The sequence below is a fragment of the Notolepis coatsorum genome (assembly GCF_963971535.1).
Source record: "Notolepis coatsorum genome assembly, chromosome: 20".
Taxonomy (NCBI): Eukaryota; Metazoa; Chordata; class Actinopteri; order Aulopiformes; family Paralepididae; genus Notolepis; species Notolepis coatsorum.
The window spans coordinates 60,954,848-60,967,605 of NC_140184.1; positions in this window are offsets into that span (position 1 = coordinate 60,954,848).

The window sequence follows — 12,758 nt, forward strand, 5'->3', positions numbered from 1 at the left end:
TACTTACTTACTTACTTACTTACATACTTACTTACTTACTTACTTACTTACTTACTTACTTACTTACTTACTTACTTACTTACTTACTTACTTACTTACTTACTTACTTACTTACTTACTTACTTACTTACTTACTCGGCACATCAACTGAAGGACAGGAGCACAGAGTATGTAGCTGTGGCTGGTCCAAGGTAACATCCATCAGAGGCCTACGAATACATCAAGGCCGGATGAAGTGCTTGAAGAAAGTGAGGCCGGGATCTCGCATTGACCATTATCTTCTGAGAGAAAGGTCAAGTCAGGCGAGTGAAGCTCAGCGGCAGGATTTAACCCACAGTCCACCGAGCATCAGTACCCCGGCTGAAAGTAATTCAAGCACATCAGAGAACTTGGAACCAAGTCACTTGCAACCTTCTTTGGAGCTGCAAAATGACCATCGAGGGGTAAAAGCAGAGGGGGGCACACCTGGGACGCCAGGTGTTGCCGTTGAGCCCTTCGGAGGTGTCGTGGGCCTGTCAACGAAACACCAATGAAGGAGGGTGCCCACCTGAAGACCCCAGTGAAGCTTTTACCACTACCCCATTCAAAAAAGTGCTGATTATCTAAGGGATTGTAATATCTAGTCCTATAAGCTCAACTGATAAACTGGAGAAATCCAGTGACTGCTGTGAAAGTGCAGCTGACAACAAGGGAAAGACCATGTGACGGCTTGGAAAGACAGCTGACAGGAAGGAAAGACCCCAACGGGGCTGTCATGGACTAGCTATCCATGATGGCAGGCTCCGTCGCTTAATTAAGTGCACAAAAGCCACCCCTCATTGCTACGAAAAGTCTAAAGAGAAAAACACCCCTAGAGTCTGCGAGAGCGGGGGCGGAAGATGACTCATCGGCTGACCACCCGGTAACTGACCCTGGAACGACGACGAACCAGATAATCGGCACATCAACTGAAGGACAGGAGCACAGAGTATGTAGCTGTGGCTGGTCCAAGGTAACATCCATCAGAGGCCTACGAATACATCAAGGCCGGATGAAGTGCTTGAAGAAAGTGAGGCCGGGATCTCGCATTGACCATTATCTTCTGAGAGAAAGGTCAAGTCAGGCGAGTGAAGCTCAGCGGCAGGATTTAACCCACAGTCCACCGAGCATCAGTACCCCGGCTGAAAGTAATTCAAGCACATCAGAGAACTTGGAACCAAGTCACTTGCAACCTTCTTTGGAGCTGCAAAATGACCATCGAGGGGTAAAAGCAGAGGGGGGCACACCTGGGACGCCAGGTGTTGCCGTTGAGCCCTTCGGAGGTGTCGTGGGCCTGTCAACGAAACACCAATGAAGGAGGGTGCCCACCTGAAGACCCCAGTGAAGCTTTTACCACTACCCCATTCAAAAAAGTGCTGATTATCTAAGGGATTGTAATATCTAGTCCTATAAGCTCAACTTACTTACTTACTTACTTACATCCATGCCAGCACAAATCTGTGATGGCTTGAACCATTTTTTTATTTTACATGGTGTAATATAGGCTCGATGAACTACCTTTAATTGTATCATTTTATATCTTACACATTTGGATGATGTTGTTGTATTTTTTAAAACCATCTCCCATTGTGGAGCAGTCAAGGAAACCTTCAAATCCCTCTCCCACTGCTGTTTAATGGAGGCCAGGCCATCTGATGAGCTAAGTGACAGTAACCTATAGATCTTAGATACTGACCTCCTTTCTGAAGCGATCCTTCTTAGTCTGTCATCCAAATCCTTATGTATCCCCATATCTCTATTTTTAATGGATACTGATCTTACTACCGATCTTAACTGAAAGTACAACTTGAATTCACTATCTCTTCATTTATACAGATCTTTCAATTCATTAAAGGGTATTGTCTCTCCATCCTTCACAATCTGTCCTAGTTGATGTATTCCTTTACCCTGCCATGAAGTATTTACTAGTGTACTGCCCCCAGCCATTAATAGGGGGTTAGACCAAATGGGGCATGAAGGTAAAGAGATCCCTTTGAAGGCTAGCCGTTTCTGTAGGGTTTTGATTATCTCACATGAAAATCTTATTATAGGGTTATCCATTTTAAAGTTAGGTTTGGGGTGAAACCATAATGATACCAAGGATACCGTCTTACTAAGTTCTGATAAAATATTCTCCTCAATCCATTTCCAACTGCCTATTTCGGTCTTGCATGACAAGGGGAATCTGGCATTATAAGAGAGATAGTATGAGTAAACATCCGGAATACTAAGTCCACCGCTATTTCTTGGTCTCATCAATTTCTTGTAGCTGATTCTAGGTGTCTTCTCCCTCCATAAGAAACCTGTAAATAACTTGTTTATCTCTTTAAACCAATAAGAGGAGAATTTGAGTGGAACAGCTGATATTAGAAATTATATTCTAGGTAAAATATTCATTTTTATTATCTCTGCTCTACCCCATAATGAAATGGGTAACACTGTCCATCTCTTAATATCCTCCCTAATTGTCTTCAAGAGGTGTGGACCATTAGAATAAAAAATCGTGTCTATAGGTGTCCGGATGTTTATTCCGAGGTATCTCATACCTTGTGATCTCCACTGTAAGGGAGCAGAACCAACATGTGAAGGATGGGTCAGGTTATTCAGAGGAATAGCCTCACTCTTATTAACCTTATATCCTGAAAACTCCCCAAATGCTTTAATCAGCTTCATCACCTGTGGGATTGATTGACAGGGTTGTGTTAGTGTTAATAGTACATAATCTGCATACAGATTAGCTTTAAAGTCATGCCCCCCAATATTGATGCCCGTGATTTTCTCCTCTGCTCGTATGGCACATGCCAGCGGTTCGAGGGCGAGGATGAAGAGTGATGGAGAAACCGGACAACCCTGTCGGGTGGACCTGAATAGCTGAAACTGTTGAGATATAATGCCATTTGTTTTAATTGAAGCTAGTGGTTTGTTGTAGAGCGCCATCACCCAATGTATGACCGTGGGTCCAAAACCGAATCTGGTAAGAACATAAAACAGATAGTGCCATTCTATTCTGTCGAAAGCTTTCTCAGCATCCAAGGATAAAGCTAACGCTGGTTGTTGTAGGTTGCCTGCTTTTGACATGACATGAAATAGTCTCCTCATATTATTAGAAACGTGGCGGCCTTTAATAAACCCTACTTGATCAAGGTGGATCAGTGAAAGCATGTCTCTATGCGCATGGCCAGGATCTTAGCAAATAGCTTATAATCGATGTTCAATAAACTTAAGGGACGATAATATGATTTCTGATTCTCTGATAGGACCCTCTAAATGCTCCCTTTCTACCTCTTGTAATGTAGGTAAGGATATGTCCTTAAAAAATATATCCATGTCCTCCTGTTTTTTAGATCCTTCTGACTGATGGGGTTTACTATAAAAATCACTGAAAGCTTTATTAATTTCTGTTTGTTCATAAATAACTGCACCTGTACTATCACATATAAATGGTATTGATTTGGTGATTTTTTAATTGTTTTAATCTTAGTGCTAGCATCTTACCGGCTTTATCTCCTGATTCAAAATATTTCCTACTGAGTCTGAAAAGAGCAAACGCTGTCTCCTCTTGTATAATTGATTGCAACTCTGTCTTAAGAATCAACATAGTATTTTTCAGTTGTATATTTCCAGGGTTAAGCATGTGTTGTGTTTCTACGGCCTTAAATTCTAATATTAAGTTGTTTTTCTTCATTATCATTTTCTTCTTTCTGGCTGTAGAATAGCTAATAATCCACCCTCTGCAGGTTGAATGCTTCCCACACCATTTGTATTGAAGGGACAGATTTTAGATTAATATTTATAAATTCAGTTATTCTCTCATTTATCAAAGATACAAACTCTTGATCTTTTAGCAAAGAGTTGTTAAATCTCCATTGTTTACTTTTGTGATTGTTTACAGAGAGAGCTAAGCACACTGACATGGGGGCATGATCTGAGATTATAATATTATGGATGTCGCACTCTATCACATTCTCAACTGTACATTGTGAAAAAAGAAAGTAATCAATCCTTGAGTACGAATTATGAGCGTGTGAATAGAAAGTATATTCTCGGGCAAGAGAGTTTACTACCCGCCATATGTCTGTCAAAGCCAGAGATACCTGCAACTCATTGAGCGCTGCTGACAATGAACCATCTGATATGAGTGGGTGGCCCGATCTATCCACTGCCGGATCACTAACTAGGTTGAGATCACCTCCTAAATAAATCTGGTCTGCCGCAAAATGAGATAATGCCACACTCAATTTGGATAGAAATTTGGCCTGACCAATATTGGGTGCATAGACATTTACTAACATGCATTTAGTATTTTGTAAAAAACCTGATAGAATGATAAACCTGCCATCCTTGTCAATTATTTTTTGAGATAGTCTAAATGTCAGTCGTTTTGCTATTAAAATACTGACGCCCCTAGATGCTCCGGTACCTGGTGCTGAGTAGGCCTGGCCTACCCATCTCTGTCTCAACTTAATAGATCCTCATCCTTCAAATGTGTCTCCTGTAACATCGCAACATCGCAGCCCAGCGATTTCAAATGACTAATGACTTTATATCTCTTTGTTTTATTTGAAACCCTGTTTAATTGTGGCCATCAAAAATTATACTGTGCTTTAGCTCGTTGAAAAGGTTGGATAAAAAGGAAAATACTGAATATATGTTGAAGTTATCAATGGTCTGCACCAACAAGGGGAAATACACACAAAACACATAACAAACCAAACAAGAAGTGCCAATAAAAGGGCACACACATAATATAAGGGAGATAGAACCTGTGTCTATCCCCTGTCCGTGAACAAACTGATAAACACAGTTATCCACACGCAGTGATCAGACCATGTCCTTAATTTAATGCATGATCCGTGCATCCGAAATTATTATTATAAGGGCAGTGCAATACATAACCGCAGAAAACAAATAATATATATATATATATATATATACATACATACACACATAAACAAAATGTATTATAATAATAAACAGTATAATGAAAGAGGCTGCCCTTAATGTTCATTGCATACCTTGCACGGGATCTTGTTCATCACCCACACTAAATAACTCAGTTGTCATGTCTACTGTCAACTGTCAACTGTCAGTGAGTGGTGGGCGTGTCATACCTCTATGCTCTGTCCATTAGCCAAAAATATTAGGAAGCTTGATCTTCAATCCTTTCGCTGCATCCGTGGGGTTATTATAGATGCATGTTTTGCCGTCGATGGTGACTATCAGCCTCGCGGGGTACAGTATACCATTACGGACATCCGCGTCCCACAATTTCTTCTTGATGTCGGTATAACCGGCGCGCTGCTTTTTAATTTCCACAGGTAGATCCTGGAATGCGTGAAGCGGCCTTCCTCCCCATGTCAGCTTCTTTTTCTTCCCCGCGGCTCTCAAGATGTCCTGCCTGTCGATCCATCTCAGCAGCCGTATAATGTACGGGCGAGGAGGTGCCGATGGATCCGGTCTGGGTCGGAGAGTCCCATTCTGCAATCTGTTAATAAAGTTCTCATTCATTCATTCATTCAAACATAGACAATATTGAACAAGCCATAATCCACGTATTTTCAATCCGAGAGAGCTGCAGTAGTTAAATCAATGAGCCATCGATAAATAAACAATCAGCAATGTCTCGCTTCATGAATGGCCAGCAGTAGTACTGCTCCTAAAAAAACTATTTACAACCGTTAACGTTAAGCTAGTTAGCCCGCACCAGCCTAGTAGTACTACTAACGTTAGCTCCCAGAACAATAGCCAGTTAGCCCGCACCAGCCTAGTAGTACTACTAACGTTAGAGAGAGAGAGAGAGAGAGAGAGAGACTCACTGTTTAGTTGAAACGTCCAGGGCAGGAAACGTGTATAATCCGCCATATAGCTTGTTAGCCAAGTGTTAGCTCAGCTGAGCTCGTCGACGTTAGCACAACACTCAACAAGTACATTCCTTTGTCCATTTCCGCTCGAACAGACTGCAAACTACCTGGCGTTCTATCGCCATGCTCTAAGACAAACTCTAACCTTAACCAACTTTTAAAGAGTGCCTAAGCTTAACAGTCTAAAGAACTTGCAGTCACAGCACGGCACGCTCTAAGACAAACAACAGTCCTAGTACCAGGAACCAAGCTAGAAGCTAGAATTGGAACATTAGAAATTGGATTCGGCCAATCAGAGATCGTCTCTGTGAAATTCTGCCATAGAAAAAAATACTGGCGTCGGCCAATCAGAGAGCGTCTCCGCGAAATGCGGCTATGGAAATTCTCACGGAAGTTCACGCTGCTTTCTAGACCGCTTCAAATCGCGCTCGGATTCCAACATAATAGTCATATTTCAACGCACAACGCCGTATGCACTGATTGGCTGTGACGGAGACAGCGATCAAACTGTGACGCGCAGTCAGAGCGCTATCGCTTCTTGCCCGGGCGAGAAATACGAAAAAATAAAAAAAAACGTCACTTCCTGCCCATGAAAACGCTGTTTTTTTTATTTAGATAATAACGTTATATTGTGCATTGGAAATACAAATATACTTAAAATGAGTAAATATTATTCATTTTAAACATGTTTATATTATTTATAGGGCTATAAAACTAAAAACTAAAATTTTTTTTTTTCTTCTCTCATTTAACAGGTGGGTCGGCGCCCTAGCGCCACCAGTGGCGAGCCGCCACTGAGAGAGGTGAGAGACTCTGATCAACAAACGAACTGAACTGCTACTTGTTGGATTGATACGAACTATAGTAGCCTAAGCAGATCATCCCAACCAGCAGATGATGGTTATGAAATGTTCATGTTGGCTTATTGAACTGCTGTGCTAGATGATTTCTCACGTTTCATGCTTGAATGGTTTGATTTGAACTTGTAAAAAAAAATTATAATAATTAAAAAGAACCTTCACCTGGAACTTGAAGTTACAATTCGCTTATGCTTAAATTCCATTAGCTTTGCCCAAGCTCCCTTTGATTGGACTATTTAAAATATTGATGTTTGGGAGCTCAATATTTAATGTTTAATGTTTTAATGAGGTGAGCAGAAGGCTATTTCACAGAAGTCATCAATCTCTAGCTATCTAGTTTCAGTGATCTGAATTCACACATTAATTTGCAATAGATAGCAAAATGTCAGTGAATGCAGGAAAGGGAAAAGTCCCTGATGACAAGGACTTAGGTCCTAAAGAAGATCCTTCACCAGTTGAGGAGGATAAAAGGCCTACTGACTGACAAGAAATTGCCACTGGTTCCCGTCAGCGGGAGCTAACAGTTAAGGGCAAACAAATGCGTGAAGAACAAGGTAAAAAACATTTAAAGGCATTTTTGAAAACGTATGAATCCTGGAAGAAAATAGCAAGAGAGTCTAGGACAAAATTTAAGACATTTTGTCTGAAGGAAGATCTGGAGAAAATAAACAAAGACATTCAATTTGTATATGACCATGTAATGCAAAATTATGAGGCACTCCAACGCAATTGTCTTAATACTACAGATGTTGTGCAAAAAATAGATGCTTGTAGCACACTGACTGCAGAGATAGGTGATATTGTGAGTAAACGACTGGAAGTATGTCTAGACCAAGAGACTTTTAAAGAGGAAGTCGAAAAGGAAAGAGTGCGAATGACTCTAAATCGTGATGGAAATCAATCTATTTTTGGTAGCACTAACACAGAGAGTGTAATTTCTCACGATTTAGACAACCTGTCTGGTATTAGCAGAGCCTCTAGTAAGCGAGTTGAGGCAGAGGCAGAACTTGCGGCTAAATTAGAACAAGCAAAGTCTATGCAGGAGATACAGGTTCAGCATGCTAAACTTAGTAAGCTGGAATGTGAATGGAAATTACATGAGTCACAAATGATGGTGCAAATGCAACAGAAAAAAATTAGGTCGAACTGCATCTCGAGGAGGAAAAAACAAAGTTGAAAATGATGCATGCAAACATGGATGTTAAAGTGGCTGCAGCTAGAGTGCGGGCATACAATCAGTTTGAAGGTGATGTAGTGGGAGAGCCCAACACCACCGTCCCAGTCATCGTAAAAACTCCAGCTGTTAATATGAACTACCACCTAGGCACCACTGTTGCACTACCCCAATCACAAGAACTCTCTCAGAGTTTTGCAGTCAATCTAGCAGAAGCAGTTGCTAGCTCACTTAGCTTAAACCGTCTGCCCGTTCCTGAGCCAACCATGTTTGCAGGTGATCCTTTGAAGTTTGTTGACTTTAAGATGACATTTACAACTCTGATTGACAGAAAACCTATCCCTGCTGGTGAAAGAATGCTGTATTTGAAAGGTTACCTCACAGGCGAGGCACGCAAGGCTGTGGAGGGATTCTTTTACCGGAGTTCTGAGGATGCATACGAAGGCGCCTGGGCCGTGTTAAAGGACCGGTATGGAAACCCATTTATCATGCAGAAAGCATTTCGGGACAAGCTTATGAAATGGCCTAAAGTTGCCTCAGATGATCCCACTGAGAGATTTTGCAGACTTCTTAAGGGGCTGCGCTGAGGCTATACCCCACGTTAAGGGCTTGTCTATTTTAAATGATAGTGAGGAAAATCATAAGCTGTTGAGAAAACTACCAGATTGGGTTGTACGCAGATGGAGCAGACTTGTAGTAGAAGAACTCGATAGATCCGGAGAATATCCTACATTTGAACGTTTTACTGAGTTTGTGCAGAAGGAAGCCCGCATAGCCTGTAATCCTATTGCCTCTCCGTTCTTGTTTAGCTCCAAATCATCAGAGGATAAGTTGCCCGGGAAGGCAAATGCATTCAGCACTAGTGCTCAAGTGAAAGACCATATACCAGAAAGCCTCCCTGGTTTTAGGCCATGGCTACCATGCATTATCTGTAAAGAAGAGTTTCATGGTATTGCTAGGTGCCCAGCTTTCGCTTCCAAGTCCATGGCAGATAAAAGGTTGTTTATTCATCAGAATTATTTGTGCTTTGGGTGTTTGCGCAAAGGGCATGTCACTAAAGACTGTAGGACTCGACATAGTGTGTGGCCGACGTTACCCAACATGTTTACACGAGGAAAGAGAGACAAGGTTTGAGGAAGCAGCAAATGGGGTTCAGACTTTCACAGAAGGAGAAAGAAACCAGGAAGTCCATAGGGTCTTGAGCCACGCGCTAGTTCAGAATGCTTCTGCCACCTCTAGCATTGTCCCAGTTTTCTTGTCATCTGCAAGAGATCCTCAGAAGGAGATTCTCACATATGCTCTTCTTGACACACAGAGCGATTCGACCTTTGTCTTGGAAAGTCTAGTCAGATAATTGAACGTGGCATCTCGACCATTGCAGCTGAAGCTTAGTACAATGACTGCCATTGACACAATCATAGCCAGCCACAGTGTGTGTGATTTGCAAGTTTGAAGTTTCTATTCGGATAATCGGATACAGCTACAGCAATCGTATACACGTGACTTCCTTCCGGCTGATAAATCCTGTATACCAACCAAGACAACAGCATTGCAGTGGCCACATCGCAAACATCTGGACAATAAGTTGCCAGCACTCCAGGAGTGTGATGTGGGACTGTTGATTGGTTACAATTGTCCTGCAGCTCTGGCCCCCATTGAAGTCATCATGGGCAGTGCGAATGAGCCGTTTGCCCAGGAAACAGAGCTGGGATGGAGTATCATAGGATCAGCCAATCCCCACCTTGATAGGCAGGGAAGTCAAAGCTATGTACACAGAGTTGCTGTAAGAGAACTGCCAGTCTCATTAGCCTCAGACGTTTTGAGGGTGCTGGAGTCCGACTTCAGTGAGAAGAATTCTGAGGGCAAATACGTCTCACAAGATGACGTGCGTTTCATACAGCTCCTTAGTGAGAATATTCAGCAGAAAGAGGATGGCCACCTGGAGATGCCTCTCCGGTTCAGAGGTGGTAGTCCTCCCTTGTTGCCAAACAATAAGAAGTTGGCGACTATTCGCTTGCGACATCTAAAGAGGAAGCTTAAGGCCAATCAACAACTCTATGATCATTACACAGCCTTAATGAAGGAAGTAATTGACAATGGTGATGCGGAGCTAGCTCCAAAGGCACCTTCGGGAGAGATCGTTTAGTACATACCACACCATGGTGTGTACCATCCCAAGAAGCCTAACAAGTTAGGAGTCGTTTTTTATTGTTCGGCTCAATTCTGTGGCATCTCCTTAAATGACACCTTGCTGACAGGCCCAGATCTGATCAATTCCTTGGTGGGAGTGCTCTTCCGCTTTAGGAAGGAAGCAGTGGCTATCATCTGTGATATTGAAAGGATGTTTCACCAGTTCCTTGTTACACCTGAGCATCGTACTTACCGGAGGTTTCGATGGTGGGAGCATGGAGACCTTGATCACGAGCCAAAAGAATATCAGATGGCAGTCCACCTGTTTGGTGCAGCTTCCTCTCCAGGGTGCGCTAACTTTGGCCTTAAATACTTGGCACAGAAATACAAGGCACTCTATCCCACTGCAGCATCATTCATAGAGAGCAGTTTCTATGTTGATGATGGCCTAGTTAGTATTCTAACAATTGAAATGGCTTCAGAGCTGATCGTTGAAGCCCAAGAGTTGTGTAAAGGAGGAGGGTTACGACTCCACAAATTCAACTCAAATGAGAGCAAGGTTCTTGGTTGCATCGAACCGTCTGAAAGTGCAAAGACCAGTGCAAAGGCTAGTGGTTCTCCTCGAAAGTGAATAATAGGTCGTAGACATGCATACATACAGTAGCATGACGATGCTTATTTGCATAATTGTCTAAAGTCAAGATAAATGGTCTTTTGGTCTTAAATCATTCATGATTATTTTTGTGTTGTATCATGAAGTGATTGGGGGGAGTGTAACGGACCACTTGAGATTAAACATGTCTAGACAATATCCTTTGCTGTTTACTAAATAATAGTCAGTACTGTATGTATGTATGCCTTAAAACGACGTGTGGGATTTTACCCCGAGTTCGATACCCGTATGCCTATATAAATCTGTCCCTATTGGCGCACCGTAAATCAGTACAGCTGGAAGCGCCTGTTAAGTGATGTTGTCGGTCGGCAGCAGGAACGTTTGGTGCGTCTTTTTCTATCGCCTTTGTATTCCTGTGCGTCGCGACTTCTTATCCTTTTGTATCCCCATGTATTGATCGTGTGTTTTAAACGAAAAGAAAAGAAAGGACCTTTTCGGTTTACATTCCTTGGAGAGCGCAACAAGGTATGCTTTGTTGTTTATTTGATTATGGTTGTAACTTTGTATAATGTAATTTGTGAATGAATTATTGTATGTCTTGTGTAGGAATGTAATCCTTGTAGTTTTGATACCAATGTTATTTAGTTTAGTGTTTGTACTGTGCTGTGGAAACCGTTATGTGAAATGTTTGTTTGTCTGTTTATGTACGTTTCCAATGCAGTTTTCACGGTGCTAAGATGACGTCACGGATGGACAAATAAATAAAGATCGTCTTATGCATCAGTCGAGACTCTGTCGTTTGGATCCAAGGGCTGTAACACCTTCAACTGGATCCGAGTGGTTCTTCTGCCCTCTGGGGTATATGACTCTGAGACTCTGAGCTCTGAGCCTTCACTTTTAGCCTTTATCTTATTTTCACACCAGCGCTCATATTCCTATGCTTTTTTTTGTTTTTGTTCTTACATGTAGCTCTTCTTTTTGTATCTATTTTTTCTCCCCCTTTTTTCCGTATTTTTCTCCCATCCCAATTTAGTCCCTTCCTGGTCGTTGCGCGCATTTTCCCCCCACTTGCCGGCCTAGGGAGGGTTGAAGACTATCACATGTCTCCTCCGATACATGTGGAGTCAGCGAGCCGCTTCTTTTCACCTGACAGCGAGTCCTCTCACTGGGGGAGTGTAACGCGTGGGAGGATCACACTACCTCCCCTAGATCCCTTCCCTGCTGAGCAGGCGCCCTGACCGACCAGTGGGAGTCGCTGTTTACAACGACCAGGATACATACCCCACCGGCTTCCCACCCGCTAACACTGCCAATTGTGTTAGTAGGGATGACTGACCAAGCCGGAGGTACCGCTGACAGCTGGATTGTCAACAGTGGCGAATCCTCCTGGAAGCCAAGGGAAGCCAGGCTTCCCCATTAAAATATGAATATGAAATATGAAATATGAAAAATTTTAAATAAAATATATTTTTTTATATAGTTATATAATAACTATATAAAACTATATAACAATAATAATAAAAAATCAATTTTGAATTGTTTCACTCTACACTGTCAGACTCACTGAGGCAGGCAGGCAGTCACTGTGCTCAGTCACTGCAGCTCAGGCAAGAGGGGAGGAGGGAGGTGTCTTTCCCTAGCTTCCACCACGTGATTCATGGGTGTAGAGTCCAAAACCAATTATTAGCCAATAGGATTCAAGCTTAATAAAGCAGTTCCCACACGATAACACGGGTCCCTCTGACAGAAAAGTACTCTAGCGTCCACATACGGGCATGCCCTTGAGGCACGTCCATCTAATGTGACAACGTCTGAACGTCATCCCCTCGCGGGATTGATTGATTGATTGATTGAAAATTGTATTAACAGAGCGGGCACGTTCGAATCCTCTATTAGTGTATCTAACATTTAGCACTTTAATAGCAACTTATTTTCGCCGGCGGGACATTTACTGAGGACCAGCACAGCACACCACTGTGGATATTATGATTTAACAAATCTATCTGTCCAGGAGGAGCGAAGAGGACCACATTATTGGCCAGGTAAGCAGGCAGCCTAGCAGTTTCTAGCTTGGATGCTAAACTACTAATGTTATCAGGCTA